Source organism: Pipistrellus kuhlii, unplaced genomic scaffold, assembly GCF_014108245.1.
Source record: "Pipistrellus kuhlii isolate mPipKuh1 unplaced genomic scaffold, mPipKuh1.p scaffold_m20_p_15, whole genome shotgun sequence".
Lineage (NCBI taxonomy): Eukaryota > Metazoa > Chordata > Mammalia > Chiroptera > Vespertilionidae > Pipistrellus > Pipistrellus kuhlii.
The window spans coordinates 21,215,844-21,232,315 of record NW_023425460.1 but is presented as its reverse complement, the minus strand read 5'-3'; the positions used below and the strand labels follow the sequence as shown (position 1 = coordinate 21,232,315).

General features: G+C 35.4%; 1 protein-coding gene across 2 annotated transcripts in view; it reads right to left on the bottom strand.

Moving 5' to 3' along the window:
* The window catches only part of PCDH15 (protocadherin related 15), a 613,865-nt gene that overhangs the window by 165,771 nt on the left and 431,622 nt on the right, over positions 1-16,472 (bottom strand). The gene's annotated exons all lie outside the window — the stretch shown is intronic.

Genomic DNA, 16,472 nt, shown 5'->3' with positions numbered 1-16,472 from the left:
ATTCAATTATAAACTTTTAAAAAATATGTTTTATTGCTTTTTTACAGAGAGGAAGAGAGAGGGATAGAGAGTTAGAAACATAGATCAGCTGCCTCTTGCACACCCCCTACTGGGGATGTGCCCACAACCAAGGTACATGCCTTTGATAGGAATCGAACCTGGGACCTTTCAGTCTGCAGGCCGACACTCTATCCACGGAGTCAAACCAGTTTCGGCTGATGATAAACTTTAAAAAAAAAAAAAGAATATAATGAATCACACACATACATACACATATGCATATCTAGAATCATTACAATATCAATCTTTCATTGATTACAAAATAAATAATCAGCTTCAGAGCTATAGTGTGGCCTCAAAATAAGTCTGGGGTTAGACTGTTTTGATATGAGCTAATAATGATCTGTTTCTACCCCTACACTCAGAGATGCAGCTCAAAGTTTTTTTTGAATGTAATTCTCATGGAAGAGAGAATGATGCTTTTTACATAGTTTCTGTCATTCAGTTCTTATAAACTTACAGCTTCTATACAGTTATTATTGTCCAAATTTTATAGATGAGAATATTGCAGAATAGTCAAGAAAGGTGTTCAGGTTCCTGCCATTACCCAATAAGAGAACTTGGATTGGCACTCGGGATATTAATATTCATTTGTTTATGATATTTGTTAAGGGAAGGGGCTGTTACAATTGGTGCAGCATTACAAATTATTCTTACTGAATGATAGATTGGAGCCCAAAGATAAATAGGATGATGGTATGAAAACAATTCAGAATTCATCCTAAAATAGTTTACTTATTTTGAGTATGGAAATTAAGAGCCATTATCACAGAAATCCTCATTTTGAAGATTATTATTGCATAGCAAATCAAAATTTACATGTAGTAAATTAAAACAAATAAAAACTTAGTTACAGGAAATTTCACTGCTTCTCCTCACATTATTCTTTGCTCTCTTGCAAGCTGGTCTGAAGTGATACCAATGGGAGAAATACTTCAGTAAAGTCAATGGAAGTCACAGTATGAAATCCTGGGAATTACAATATGCAATTTACCCAGGCCTATGAATTCCACTTATTGTTTTGACAGAAGTAGGTAATCATTTTAAAATGAACCTATAAAACATTCAACATCTATTCCTGCCTTCTCCATTTTCCTGCTTCTGAATTTGAGGAGAGGCTCTATCAGTGGATTCAATTCCCTGTAACAGTCCCAGGGCCTATGCCCCAAAACATCTCCACATCCATTTTCACTGAATTTATTTCCATCAGCTTTCAAATCTGCTGAAGGAATTAGTATTATAAAAGAAGATGAAGGAGGAGGAGGAAGAGGAGGAAAAGAGGAAGAAGAGGAGGAGGAAGGAAAAGAGGTAACTTCCTACTATGTCTGCTGTATTGCTATAATCCTCTCACATCTCAATCTAGGAGGGAAAAAATCATCAACATACATTATCTCCATTGCTGTAACCATTCCTAAATGAGTTATTTATTTAGTGACTAGAGGCCTGATGCCCGAATTTCATGCACAGGTACGGTTCCTAGGCCTGGCGGGAGATCAGGGCCGATCTTCAGGGCAACTGGCAGAGCAATTGGGTGGCCCTGCTGGCACCCGCCTTGGCTGGTCTGGTGCCAATGGCTCACAGGCCCCACCCCTCCATCACCTCTGCTAGTTGGGGCCTGAGGCTGGGGGAAGCTTCTGCAAATAGTGTCTGTCCCTTGGTGGTCAGTGCATGTCATAGCAATTGGTGGTTCTGCTGGTCATTCAGCCTTTTGGTCTATTTGCATATTAGGCTTCTCTTATATAGGATTTACTGTCATGCTGAGCCACCCCCTCTCTGCCCCTCTTTTTAGTCTTTGCATTTTCTTCATTTTGGAGTAGTTTTTCACAGAAATCTATGATTCTTTAGTTCTCAGCTTACATAGCTCTCCTTCATAGGGGAGTCTCCTGGGCCTCTTAACATTAGGAAGATACTATACAGTCTCAGAGAACTCTCTATCTTCCCTCACAATACTTATGATTTTTACTTTTGTATCTAATGTGGCATTTATTTATTTAAGGTCCAACACTTTGCTGGTCAGTGAGGTTCATAAGAGCAGACATTCTGTTAGTTTCAACACTGAGTCTACTGCTTCACACATAATAGAGACTTTATAAATATACATTCAAGAAATGATCAGTGAGAGACAGAAAGATCATAACAATCCAGCTAAAGTAGAAAATATATTGATGCAATTTATGTTAAGTAGAAAAACATATTGACAAGATGCATTTCCTCCTTTATACCTGAGAGAGAAGAAATTCTTATAAATGGTAGTCTTTGTGTTGGTAAAAAACAATATTCTGATCATCATATTCTTGTATAAATTTGTATCTTATTACAGTACAATTAAAAGAATACTAAACTTTTGGAGATATATATATATATATATATATATATATATATTTAGTATTTGTAGAATACTAAATTTTTGGATATATATATATATATATATACACACACACACACATATGTATTATTTTCAATTTTTTTAACATACTTTTTAGCTATGTTACAATTGATTTATTTCTATGTTACCACTCATTTATTCTGAGATGCCATGCCAGCAAAATGGAAAAAAAATAATATAGGTCTTAAAGTGCTTTACAAACACTTACATGCTAACCCTCATTGTTTGTAATTAATCTAGATATTTTAAAAGGGCAACCTTAACATAATGAATGGGGATTAAAGTTGTTACAGTGCTCTTTATTCTTAATATTAGAACTGTTGCTTTCATCATTAATTTTATTGGCATGAATTAATCATGTAATATTTGCCAGGTTTATGCTTGGAGGAAGATAAACAAAAGCATAAGCTATGTCCCCTACTACTGGCTACTTCATTGCTCTTAAATATATTGCAATTACTTTAAAAAACTAAAATACAAAGGACTAAGTCAAGTTTTACTATATTTAGTCACTAAATGTATTCTGTGACTAAAGTTGGATGCTGAGTGCAGGTGCAAATGAGGTGCTACATGCCAATTAGACATAATTATGTATATGTATATATATAAACATATACCTGACATTTGTTTAGTACCTTCTAATTTAAAAGCTGTTTTTATGTACCTTATCCCTTCTAATCATCACATCAAAAACTACAAGAAAGTTATTATGATCATCTTCATTTCACTGATGAGAAATCTGATGTTATAAGAACTTAAATAAATAGACCAATTTGTACAGTAAATAGCAGAACTAAAACTCCCATCCAGATTTTTTTAGTATAAAACTGTTGCTTTTCCTACTACATCAACTTTGTCTCTTGCTCTCTCTGTTATTATATGATATATGCTAACCTGCATGATAAAATACTAGTGAATGTATAGTACCATATCACACATGCCTTACGTCTTACCCTTCATGCCAATCCTTTCAGTTTATCTAAAAATAACTTCATTAAAAATTGATATAGAAAACTCTACTGATTTAATGAATATTAGTCTCAGACATAAAGGAATATTATGTTTTATTTGTCTGAAAAGAACACTCTGTACCTTCAGTAAACCAAAACAACCTTATCTTCCTTGTCCTAATTGATTTTATGTAAGTAGATACTTTATAAAAGCATGGCATATCAGGGATATACAGCACAGTTCACAGAGATGATGGAAAACATGATCATTAAACTAACAGTCACATTTCAAATCTGAATTTTGAGTTCTATATAAAATTGTCAATAATTCCCATACAGCTTGCACATTTTCCATTTATAATGGCAGGCATCGTACAAGCTGTGTGTCAATATATAAAGATTTGGATGCAATCATATGCTCTAAAAGTTAAGCAATATTTTGTTGTTGCAAGTACCTTTTAACTAGGCCTTTTGGGAGTTTGAAACAGGCAAAACATATCTATTTAAAGAAACCATGAAGCACAGGTACACACTTATTACTAAAATATTGTTTAGAATTAGAAAGCTTTTGCTTGAGTGTATAGTTAGGAGGGAAAAATGCTGAAGGGATAAAGAGTTTGTATTATAATGATATAAGGTAATCTACATGGTAATATACTAAGGAATGTATAATACCATATCACACATGCCTTAAGTCACCCTTCATGCCAATCTTCTCAGATTACCTAAGATGAACTTCATTAAAAACTGATATAAACATAAAAAAGGAATGCTCTTTTTGCCTTTCAGAAAGGCATGTGAAGAACAAAGAACACGTTTCAATGGAGCACTTTTATAAAACATGTTTGTATAGACACAAAACCAACATTATTTTCATCAAATAACACCAAAGGGACAAAAAAAATATTTAAATAATAACTTAATCTTGAGAGTTACATTAGTTTCCACATTTCTATGATCTTAGAGCACTCTGTACCTACCGGCCTCAGCACTTCTCACACTGCCTTACATACGATTATTGCATTTATGTGTTTGCTATCTAATGCAAATTCTAGAAGAGCAGAGATTGTGCCTTGCTCACAACAATGCTCTAGCGCAGAACTGAGTTTTCATCTCAGTAAAAATTAACTGAGGTTTTTTAACAGTTTTATTTTCCTCCACTCCTATATTAGAAAGAATATATCAATGCATGACATGCAAAATGATTAAATTCAAATTTGATTTGATGCAACCATACATGCTTTTATTTATTAATTTGTTCACACATTTATTAACAAATTTGCGAGGCACAGCATCTTAGGGGCTGGGGAAGTGAACAGGGACAAGAGCAAAGTGCCCTTTGTTCTATTGTCACTTGAACTACAGGAAAAAGCAGATATTACCCAATAATTGCCTTTTAGAAGTTATTAGACTAATAATATCCAATAATAAGGCAAAGAAGCATTGCACAATTATGGCATATAGTAGGGTTTCTAACCAGCCTTCCTGGAAATTACATTCTAATGAGAGAGATAAAGGTTAAATAAAGTCACACAAATAAACAATTTTGAATTTTAATAAGTATTATAAAAAAGACACAGTGAAGTATGAGAGCATATAAAGGAAGGCTCTTAACTATAATTGTGTGGCATCAAGAAAGGAAGTGACATGCAGCTCACATCCCTCATTCCTAAACTGCAGCTCTAACAAGATCAGAAAGTTTGGTGGCTTTCGCTTAAATTGTACTCAGTACAGGTCATGACAAATAATTTATTTTTATACCTTAGAAAAAATGACAATAGATATAGTACATCTTGATTTTAGTAAAATGCTTTTTTTATTTTTTTTATTACCTTTTTGTGGTTAAGATAGAAAAAAAAAATTCTTTTTCTAGATGATGGCATAATGATTTAGATTTGGAGCTGACTGAAGCATCATCCCAAGTTAAAAGTCAAACTGAACGAGACCCCGATGGCAAGCAGAAAGCTCCTGGACCTAATTAGTGACTGGCGCAGCATTGTCAGCCATCTTTACGAAGGCATAAAACACAGCATGGAGCTGAGTTTTACATCACGGGTGACTAAGTCAACCTCAATTTAAGTCTCAAAATTCAAGTGTGCAAAATGTTACTGCTGCCACCACCGCTATGATGCTTCAGGGATTGTGAATTCTCTCCTTCAAGCCTTAAAGGACTTTACGATCTAGACATACACCCTCCTCTTTTAGACAATTAGAGTTTCAGGTAGAGTAGATACTTCGCCCAAAGTCATAGTGTTGATAGAACACAGCTAGAATTTGAACCTCAGGCTACCCAATGCCATGGTGAATGCTCTTCTCCAGAATTTTAGACTACCTCCTATTATAAATATAGGTTCTTTAGAATTTCATAGCTTGACTAGCTGAGACTGACACTTGCCAGTTATATAATTTTGGTAAATAATTCACCTCTTAGAGTTTGCACATCTATACCAATAAAAGGGTAATATGCTAATCAGAATGGACATCTTCCTAATGTCCACCCAGACAAAACCATTGGGGCTTTGAGGCTCGGGGCTCACAACAGCTGTGGGCTCAGGCAGCTGTGAGCCCCAGCAGCTGCGAGGCCCAGAGCTCAGGCCTTGCAGCTGTTGAGGCCAGCAAAGGCAGCAGCTGGGTGATGGGGGCAGCGCCTTCCCCTTATCAGCCCAGTCGCCTCCCGTAGAAAGAGGCCAGACAGGCTTAGGCCCGTTTCCTGGCCTAAGCCCTCAGTAGGATATCCCTGAGGGCTCCCTGACTGTGAGAGCAGGCAGGCCAGGCTGAGGGACCCTCTCCGCAGTGCACGGATTTTTGTGTACCAGGACTTTAGTCTATAATAATAGAAGTATAATATGCTAATTCGACAAAACATCCTTCCATACATCCTTCTAGGACCAGGCCAGGCTGCAGCCATGGAATTGAGGCAGCTGTGCTGGCTGCAAGAGAGGGATCGAGGGATCCAGGCAGCCATGGCTGCTAAGGCCTACTCTTGCATGAATTTCGTGCATTGGGCCTCTAGTATAGAAATACTATGTGTACCTAGCACATCAGATTTTGTGAGTATTGAACAGGCTTATATACATAAAGCACTTGGAATAGTATTTAGCATGTAGCCAACAACCAATATATGTTAGTAAATAATGCAAATACTATTTAAAAATTTTACTTTGTCTTCCTACATTTATAACCATAACTAACTACCCCCCAATCGGTGTGGAATCTAGATAATTTCTCAAAAATTCATAGAGCTCTTATTCGTCATCTGTTTATTTTCAATAAATTCTAACAATGTCTCATACATTCTTCTCATCCACTCTTATTTCAAAAAGTTGAAAGTAAGCCAAATACAGGAAGAAAATAAAATTGTAATGGATGTGTTGCTAGTGTTGTACAATGTCTTCTCTATAGCATCTCTTTAAAATAAAAATGGAAAGTAACAAGTGCTGCACATTAAGTCTGTAGAAGATTTTATGCAATTGTGAATTATTCTGGGAATTGTGATTTATAATTGAGTGGCAATCAAAGAGAAAAATCATAGCTTTGCTTAGAGAAGTCAACTAAATTTACATAACTGATGAATCTTCATTGAACAGTGAATTCATCAAGTTCTTTCAGGGACTGACATTATTTCAATGCATTAATATTGACTTTTAGTTTTTTCAGGACCAAGGCTACCTGTAATATTTAGTGAGATCATAATTGAGTGTCAAATTTTCTAAGTATAAATATTTCTACTGAAATTCATGTACCACTAATTAGTGATGGGCATGATTAAATAATCCAGAATTTCAAAGGAAAAAGTAGGCATACTAATTTTGGGGAAGGTAATTATTTAAAATATTTCATAGTTGAAATAACGGAGGAGAATCTGATCATTAAGTTCTTCTCACATTTTTTAATTACTTCTATACTGCCACTTTATTTCTCTATCCTTACTCTTCAAGTCTTCACCTTGTCCCTCCTTCATTGATTCTATCAGCATTAAAGTTTCCACTTCTCAAAAGTCCTATGAAGCAGAAATTGTTCAAAATCAAGAAGTTTGAGGAAGAGCTTAATTAAAGTGAAGGAATTCATAAACAACCAATGTTGTGGTAATTTTATTTTACTATTCTAGGTTTAATTTTTATCTACAATGAGATGGTATCTGGCATTAATATATTCATTGCTATTAACTTTCTTCTTAATATTGCTTTTGCTGTATCTCATAAGTTTGATATGTTGTGATTTTCTTTTCATTTTTATTTGAAATATTTGCTAATTTCCCTTTTAATATTGTCTTTTAAGCCATAGATTGTTTAAGAATATTATGCTTAATTGCCACATATTCATGAATTTTCTTTCTTTTCTTCTGTTATTGATTTCTAGTTTTATTCTACTATGTTTGAAAAGATACTTTGTATAATTTCAATCTTCTTAAATTTTATAAGACTTGTTTTGTGATCTAAAAAAAATGATCTATCCTTGCCTTAACTTGTTTGGCTAATTGGAGAGAGCATAGGCCTGCAGACTCAGGGTCCCAGGTTCAATTCCGGTCAAGGGCATCTACCTTAGTTGTGGGAACATACCCAGTAGGGAGTGTGCAGGAGGCAGCTGATCGATGTTTCTTTCTCATTGATGTTTCTAACTCTCTATTCCTCTCTCTTTCTCTCTATAAAAAAATCAATAAACTATATTAAATACAAACACACACACAAACAAACAAACAAACAAAACCCAATAACACACCCATAAAAACTAAATTCTAAAAAAAAAAACCCCAAAAACAATATATATCGTTTTTTTGTTTTTTTAAATATATATATCCTGGAAAATGTATCATGTCTCTTAAGAAGTATGCATAATCTGATGCTCCTAGGTGGACTATTCTATATATATGTCAGGCTCAGTTGGTATATAGTGTTTTTAAAATCTATTGTTTTTGTATTAATTTTCTTTCTAGATGTTCTATCTATAATTAAAAATGGAACATTAAAGTTTTCTATTTTTAATTTGTTGTATTAATCTCACATTAAATATGTCAATATTTGCTTAGTATTTATTTAGATGCTGTGATAATGAATGATATAAATTTATTATTTTTATTATATTTTCCTAATGAATTGATCCTTTTATCATTATATGATGACCTTCTCTTGCTATAGATCAGACATTGATAAAAAAGACAAACTTTGATTAGCCAAGTGAACAATGATAAAAAATAAATTAAGACATAAATAGAAAGAATCCCATGTTCATGAATTAAAAGACAATATTTTTAAATTTTACATATTGTTCAAATTGCTTACAATTCAATTAAATCTCTAATAAAACATAATGACATTTTTTATGAAAAATAAAAAAATTCATAAAATTTATATGGAATTACAAAAGATATCAAATAGCTAATGAAATCTTGAGACAGAACAAAACAGCACATATTTCCTGATTTCAAAAGATACTACAAAATTACAGTAATTAATAATCTGAGGATATAGTGTAAACACAGACAGAGAGACCAAATACACAGAATCAAAATCCCATAAATAATCAAGTGCCTATTCAGTTAACCAATCTTTGACAAAGGATCCAAGAATCACAATGAAGAACAGATAGTGCCTTCTGCTGGGAAACTAAACATCTACATAAAAATGAATGAAATTGGACCCTAATCTTACACCATGGACAAAGATAAACTTAAAAGCTCTTAATTACTTGCAAGACCTAAAACGGTGACACTCCTAGAAGAAAAAATATTTTTAAAGTTTGCCTACAAGTATTTGTGTTGAATATGAATAATATTAACAAAAATAATGTTTCGTAAAATAATGTAAGATAATATCTTCATAAACTGAGGATAGCAAGTAACAACCAAAAAATGATGGATATAGTTAGCAATCTTAAAAGTAAAAAACTCTGTGTATCAGAAGACATCTTTAAGAAAGCTAAATGCAAGTCCAAGAGCTGGAAAAGACATTTAAAGACATGCAACAAGAAGAGAGTCATGTCTTGAATATACAACGAATTATCACATTGCTTCTCAGCCTTTTGGCTAAGATCAAGTGGAGAACTCCCATAGATGAATAAGAACTTTCAAGAAGCAGAATTAATGTCAACCCAGCAGATAAATAAGTAGGTACTTTGTGAAAAAATAAAAATAGCTATTAAACTTATATATGAAAAGATGTTCAATCTTAGTAGGGAAATGCTGATCATGACCAAATGTGATAACACTGCAATCACACCATATTGGTCCAAATTAGAAATACTGACACATAATAAACATGCAGATGGACCCCATTACTAACTCACAGATTTCTTGGTACAGTCACCATGAAAAATTTGGACATTTTCAATTGATCAAATATACTCATAACACAGAAAAACTCAGGTGCATGTGCACCAGATGAAATTAAATCCCAGTATTCACATCATTGATTATAATAGCTCAAATTGTAAACCTCTCACGTGATCATCAATGATACAATGTGAAAAATAATTGTGACTTAGTGGTGTACAGCAAAGAAAATACATGGACAGGCAGAAATGTGGTTAAATCTTACAAAGATAACAATGCATGAAAGAAGGCAGAAACTAAAGCATACATACTATGCAATTCTGTTTATATTCATTAAAAAAAGTCAAAGCTAAACTATATTATTTATGGATGCTGATTTAGTTGGTAAATCTATAATAGAAAGCAAGAACCTATTGCCATAAATTATTCTTGTGACTAGGAAGAATCATGCAGGTACCTTCTTGAGGATACACTATATATCTGGGTTGTGTTTATTAAATTGTGCAGTCATGTTTAAATCACTTATTATACACTTTTCATAAAGTTTAAAGGACAAGATATGGTCTTAATAAAAGTTTCAGAAACAGTTGGAATAACTCCTATAAAACCTAAAGTTGTTTGTCAAGCTTCTTCCTTATTTAAGCAGTAAACTCAATGTAAGTAATTGTAGTGAGCTATAACATTTGTAGAGAAGGACTGAATCCAACTAAAGTGAACAAGCGATGAATTCTCACCCGTCTATAAAACAGAAGTGCAATTTGTACCAAGTTGGATCTCATAAATAAGTAATGCAGCATTAAAAAGCACAGGCAGATGAATGGATCTGGGAGGTGCGAGGCAAAAATAGTTGGCATCTCTCTTTATATAAACATAAATAATTTAAATAGGGTATATATTTTAAAAGGGTGAATGAAAACAGTTCTAAAATGTAACCAAGCAGGCTGGTTACAGTTTTCCGCCATGCAATCTTCTTCTACCTGGGAACATCCTTCATTATTATTGCCTTGTTTCCTGGGTGGTAAATATCTTGCCCTGTGCCAACATAAATCTCAATTGTCCTGTGCATTAACACTGCTTTTTAAATCAACTCTATGTGTGCTATTCTACATGTTAGCATTGTAAAAGTTGATAGACATTCAATATAAAACCTTTTTCTCTATGTATCAAGAAAACTTATTTACTTGTAGGTATGTGAATAAGCCAAATATGTAGATATAGATTTTGAAGTTTATTATATCTCTTCTTTTTTTAAAATAATGTTCATGAATCACTTGTGAAAGAAAAGATTTCTTGATCATTTTAATACATTAGGTCTAATTTAGAGTGTTCTAATGCCAACTATTGGGCTGGGTAGTGAGGGTTGTAAGATCAATAGGACACAGTCTCTGTTTTCAAGTAAATTGTGTATATAGGGAACTTAAATATACTTTAGTAAGTATAGATAGTCCTTGGGTTACATTGGACCCAATGCACGTGTTTTCATGGTTACGGTACCATTTCCCATTTATTTATTTTTTTTAAAGTTCTGTCATTTCAATGTATGTACATATGTGCTTTATGTTTTTTATTACTTATTTACCACAGGTAAAGATCATGAATTGTTATCTTTCTTTTAAATTTATTTTACTGTTTCACTTCATTCCTGCTGTGTATGTGCTCCATGTGAGTGACGTAGGTGCTTATGTAGGTGGATTCCAATTTACAGTGAAAATCGTGTCACAATGCCATAGGAACGAATCTCCCATGGAACCCAAGGACCTACTAACTATCAAAAAGTTGTGCACAATATAATTTGGAGCCACTGAGTAGGAGACTCTTGGGATCAGAAAAGATTGTCTGAAAGAGATTATGGGTGACTAGAATTTTCAAGGATGAGTTATGTAAATAAAGAAGGGAGAAAGAAGACATCAAGGCAGGGGGCATGAGCAGAGGCAAAGAAAGAGACAAAGGAGAGTTCTGAGGACACATACTAGTGATTACAAGCAGGTTAATATTCCTGGAGGGAAAGATGTAGTGGGAGGTTTGTCTTGTTTGTTGCATTGTAGAATACCTCCTATAGTGCAGCTGGTTTGTTAGAAATAGCATTCCAGCAGTTACAGTGAGGACAATTATGAGGTGTCAGAACCAGTGTCAAGATAAGCAATTAAGAGAGTATAATAATAGCTTAGGTGAGGAATGATTGTTTGGAGAGAGGAAAAGTTTGAGAATAACTTGAGATATGTAAAATAAATACCAATGTTGGTGACTGACTGGATGTGGGCAGTGGGAGAGAAAGAGGTGACTGAGATGCCTCCTCAGCATTTAGCTTGCGGCATGGATAATCAAGATGCATGACTCTGGAGAAGGAGCTCTTTCTGGGGAAGATGAAGGGTTCAATCTTAAAGATGTTGAATTTGAGATAACTATAGGACGTACAAGTAGGTTTGTTTTACAGATAAGTATATTTTTGAAGGTATACATTGAAGAAGCAGAAAGGGTTAAAAACATACCAATGGAGACATAAACATCCAAGTGCAATTAAAAATGTGAGCTTCAACATGTGTTGGATGTTCCCAAAGGTATGTGTAGAATCAGAACAACCACTGAGAAGGTACTTCCAAAATTTAAAGTCTGTTTGGGAGGTTTGGGATATGTCTATTATGTTGATTCTGATGATGTTAACAAAAGTGAGTACATATTTCCTGACTTAAAATCAACGAATTTTATATGTTGTGTACAGTTTTTGTCTTCCAATTACATTAATAATGATAGAAAGAAAAGAATACTCTATTTTTTAAAGAAAAGGTTTTTGATAGGATTGTTTATATTCTTTTGTTAAGTTGTATGAGGTCCCTATAAATTTTGGAGAGTAGGCCCTTATCAGATATAACATTGGCAAATATGTTCTCCCTGCTTTCTTGTTGTTTTGTCAATGGTGTCTTTTGCTGCACAGAAGCTTTTTTATTTTGATGTAGTCTCATGTGTTTATTTTCTCCTTAGTTTCCATTGCCCTTGGAGCTCTATTGGTAAAGATATTTGTACGACATATGTCTGATATGTTGCTGCCTATGGATTCTCCTAAGATTTTTATGGTTTCCCTCTTACACTTAAGTCCTTTATCCATTTTGAGTTTATTTTTGTGTATGGTGTAAGTTGGTGACCTAGTTTCATTTTTTTGCATGTATCTGTCCAATTTTCCCAAAACCATTTATTGAAGAGAGAGCCTTGACTCAATTGCATGCCCTTGCCTCCGTTGTAAATATTAATTGAACATAATGGCTTGGGTCAATTTCTGGGTTTTCTGTTCTGTTCCATTTGTCTATTGGCAAATGACTCAAAGATACATTTTTTGAAAGTAGACATATAGATAGCCAATGGACATATGAAAATATGCTCCAAGCCACTAATCATTCAAGAGATGCAAATCAATACAACAATGAGCTACCATTTCACATCTATCAGAATGGCTATCATCAACAAATCAACAAATGACAAATCCTGGTGAGGATGTAGAGAAGAAGGAACCCTCGTGCACTGCAAGCAGGAATGCAGACTGGTGCAATTACTGTGGAGAACAGTATGAAGGTTCTTCAGAAAATTAAAAATAGAACTCCCATTTGACCCAGTAATCCCACTCCTAAGAATACTAGTATATCCCAAGAAACCAGAAAGGACATATGTACCCCTATGTTCATAGCAGCACAATTAACAATAGTAAGATTTGGAAACAGTCTAAGTGCCCATCAACAGATGAGTGGATTTTAAAACCATGATACATCCACACAGTGGAACATTACACTGTGGTAAAAAAGAAAGAACTCTTACCATTCACAAGAGCATGGATGGACCTAGAGAGCATTATGCTAAGCAAAATAAGCCCGTTGGAGAAAGATAAATAAACTTTAACATGATCTCATTCACTTATGGAATACAATAAAAAACAAAAACTGATAAAGAAAAATAGATCCAGAGACAAAGAAGCATCTAACCGACGGTCACACTTCAGAGAGAAGGCAGGGGAGGAGGGGGTTAAGAGAGCAACCAAAGGACTTGTATGCATGCATATAAGCATAATCAATGGACACAGACACCACCATGTGTGGAATGAAGGGAGGCCCCAACCAGCAGCTGTCAGCTGGGGAAGGCAGGACCCAACCAGCAGCTGCAAGTTGGCTGCTGTGGAAGGGAGGCCCCTGTTGAAAGCCAGAAGGCCCCAATCAGCCCTGATTGCCGCCACACACAAATTACATGCACTAAACTTCTAGTACTTTAAATAACAAAAAAATTTAAAAATAACTTTTATGATATATGTACAGTATACTGATATAGTGTGCATTTTTCTCAAATAAAAATTATCTTTCGCTGTGGTAAAAAAAAAAAATAAATAAATAAGAAGGAATCAGATAAAGGGAAGGCAAAAATAATTAAACATAAAAACCAGGAGCAAACACAGTAGAGTCTCAAGAATAAGAGGTCCATTTCAAATGCAGTAGTAAAGTTATTCAGATAAAAACTATATTTAGCAATAAAGAGATCATTGGTGACCATGAGGGTGGTAAGAGATATCATTCATTGTACAACTGGGATTAGAGAGCTACCAGAGGCCCGGTGCACAAAATTTGTGCACGGAGGGAGGGGAGAGGGCAGTGTCCCTCAGCCCAGTATGCACCCTCTCCAATCTAGGACCCCTAAAGGAATGTCTGACTGTCCATTTAGGCACAATCCCCAGGTAGGATCAGGCCTTAATGGGCATTTGGACACCCCTCTCACAATACAGGACTGCTGGCTCCTAACTGCTCACCTACGTGCCTTTCTGATTGCCCCTAACCACTTCTGCCTGCCAACCTGATCACCCCCTAAGCACTCCCCTGCCAGTGTGATCACCCTTAACTGCCCTCCTCTGCTGGCCTGGTACCCCCCAACTGCCCTCAACTGCCAAAATGGTCACCCCTAACTGCCCTCCCCTGTCAGCCTCATAACCCCTAACTGCTCTCCCTTGGGGTCTGATCCCCACAACTTCCCACACATGCAGGCCTGGTCCCTCCCAACTGCCCTCCCCTGCAGGCCTGATCACCCTCAACTGCCCTCCCTTGTAGGCCTGGTCTCTCCCAACTGCCCTCCCAACTGCCCTCCCCTGCAGGCCTGATCACCCTCAACTGCCCTCCCTTGTAGGCCTGGTCTCTCCCAACTGCCCTCCCCTGCTGGCCATCTTGTGGTGGCTATCTTTGTCCTAATGTGTTGGAGTGATGGTCAATCTGCATGTTACTCTTTTACTAGACAGAGTAGACATTTAAATACACACACAAATGCATGAAAATTTACATGTACTCTTTATCATTGCTAATAATAAGACTAATACCTACTAAAAGGGTAGGTATCAATAAATGCATACAATTTTCAAATCCATTTATGAACTGATAGTTGAATATCTGAAATATGACCAAGTTTCAAAAGTATTCACCAGAAACACTAGTAGATATATCTCCATTTGTAGGCAGCAGCTTTAAATGTGTGCCACTAATTTTTCAAATTGGGAAAATTTGAATTTTTTTTCTTTATGGACTGAGGACAGTGTTTGCATTATATAGTTTGGCTTGACAAAAGAAGCCATACAATTCCCCACTTGTCACCTACTTAACAAAAAAGTATTATAGTTTCAGGCTCTGTTGAATGTCATGCTGAGCTATAAGAAATAAATAAAAGACCATAAAGGTCCCCATCTTCATTTCATTTTTAGGATCACACACAGGGAGATCACAACATTAATCAGACAGACCACTGAAAGTTAGATTTATTTTGCTTAATATTAAATTGTCTAGTTGAAGGAAATTCACTACCCGTCTCCCTTCTAAACACTGCAGTTTCTAATGATTTTAAAACTGCTTAAAGGGTTTCAAACAAAATCTCTACTACCTCCTTGCTGATGAGATTTAGCATGCAGATCTCACACTGGGAAAACATTAGTGTTTCAGGTTAAATACATTCAGCCTCTTTTGTTTTAGAACTGGAAGAACATTTTTGTTGACTCAGGGCTCTATTGTTGTTACTTAGAGTTAAAAGAAGTCAGTTCAGCATGATAATTTCTGGAAGGTATTAATTGGTAGTTTGCTGGAAGTAGCTTGCTCAATATTGTGAACAATGCTTAGAACTTGTTTCATCTTAACTGGCAGTGTTGCCCCCAAGCATGCCTCCTCTGATTCATCTGTGTATGCATTCATACTCAGGGCTATGCTGAAACAGAGTCACAACATTTCAGGAGAATTCAGGCCCCTGAGAAACTCTTTAAGAAGATGCTATCAGAAAAGTTAGACTCCTCTGATAGGAGCTTCAAGGCTTCCTCCCTGCACTGCTCTCCCCTAAACCTCCACTCACCCCAAGTATAAACACAAAGTCATGCGCTCAAGCACCTGCTGTGGCAAGCATGCCAAAGTAAGAACACCATCTCATTGCTGACGATAAATTCTGTGCCACATGTACAAAGAAATTCTCTTTGGGACCCAGCATCTCTCACCAGTTTGCTGAGACAGATGTTGCTTTAACTTCTCTACATTTCCCAACTCAGAGTCAAGATTAAATCTATCAGACATTAGTTGAGAAATACAGGGAAATGACACATTCTATTGAACTAAGCATCATGATTCCCCACTTCTGAACAACCAGGATTCAAAATCATCTGCCTGGCTGTTACACAGTAGAATGATTTATTCCCAGCAGGTCCTTCAGTATTAGGAATATATAGAATCTGGGAAACACATTCAAGCAATTTACTAAACATGTTTAAAATGACATACATAATCCCAACAATGGACCCAGCTGAATTTTCAACTAT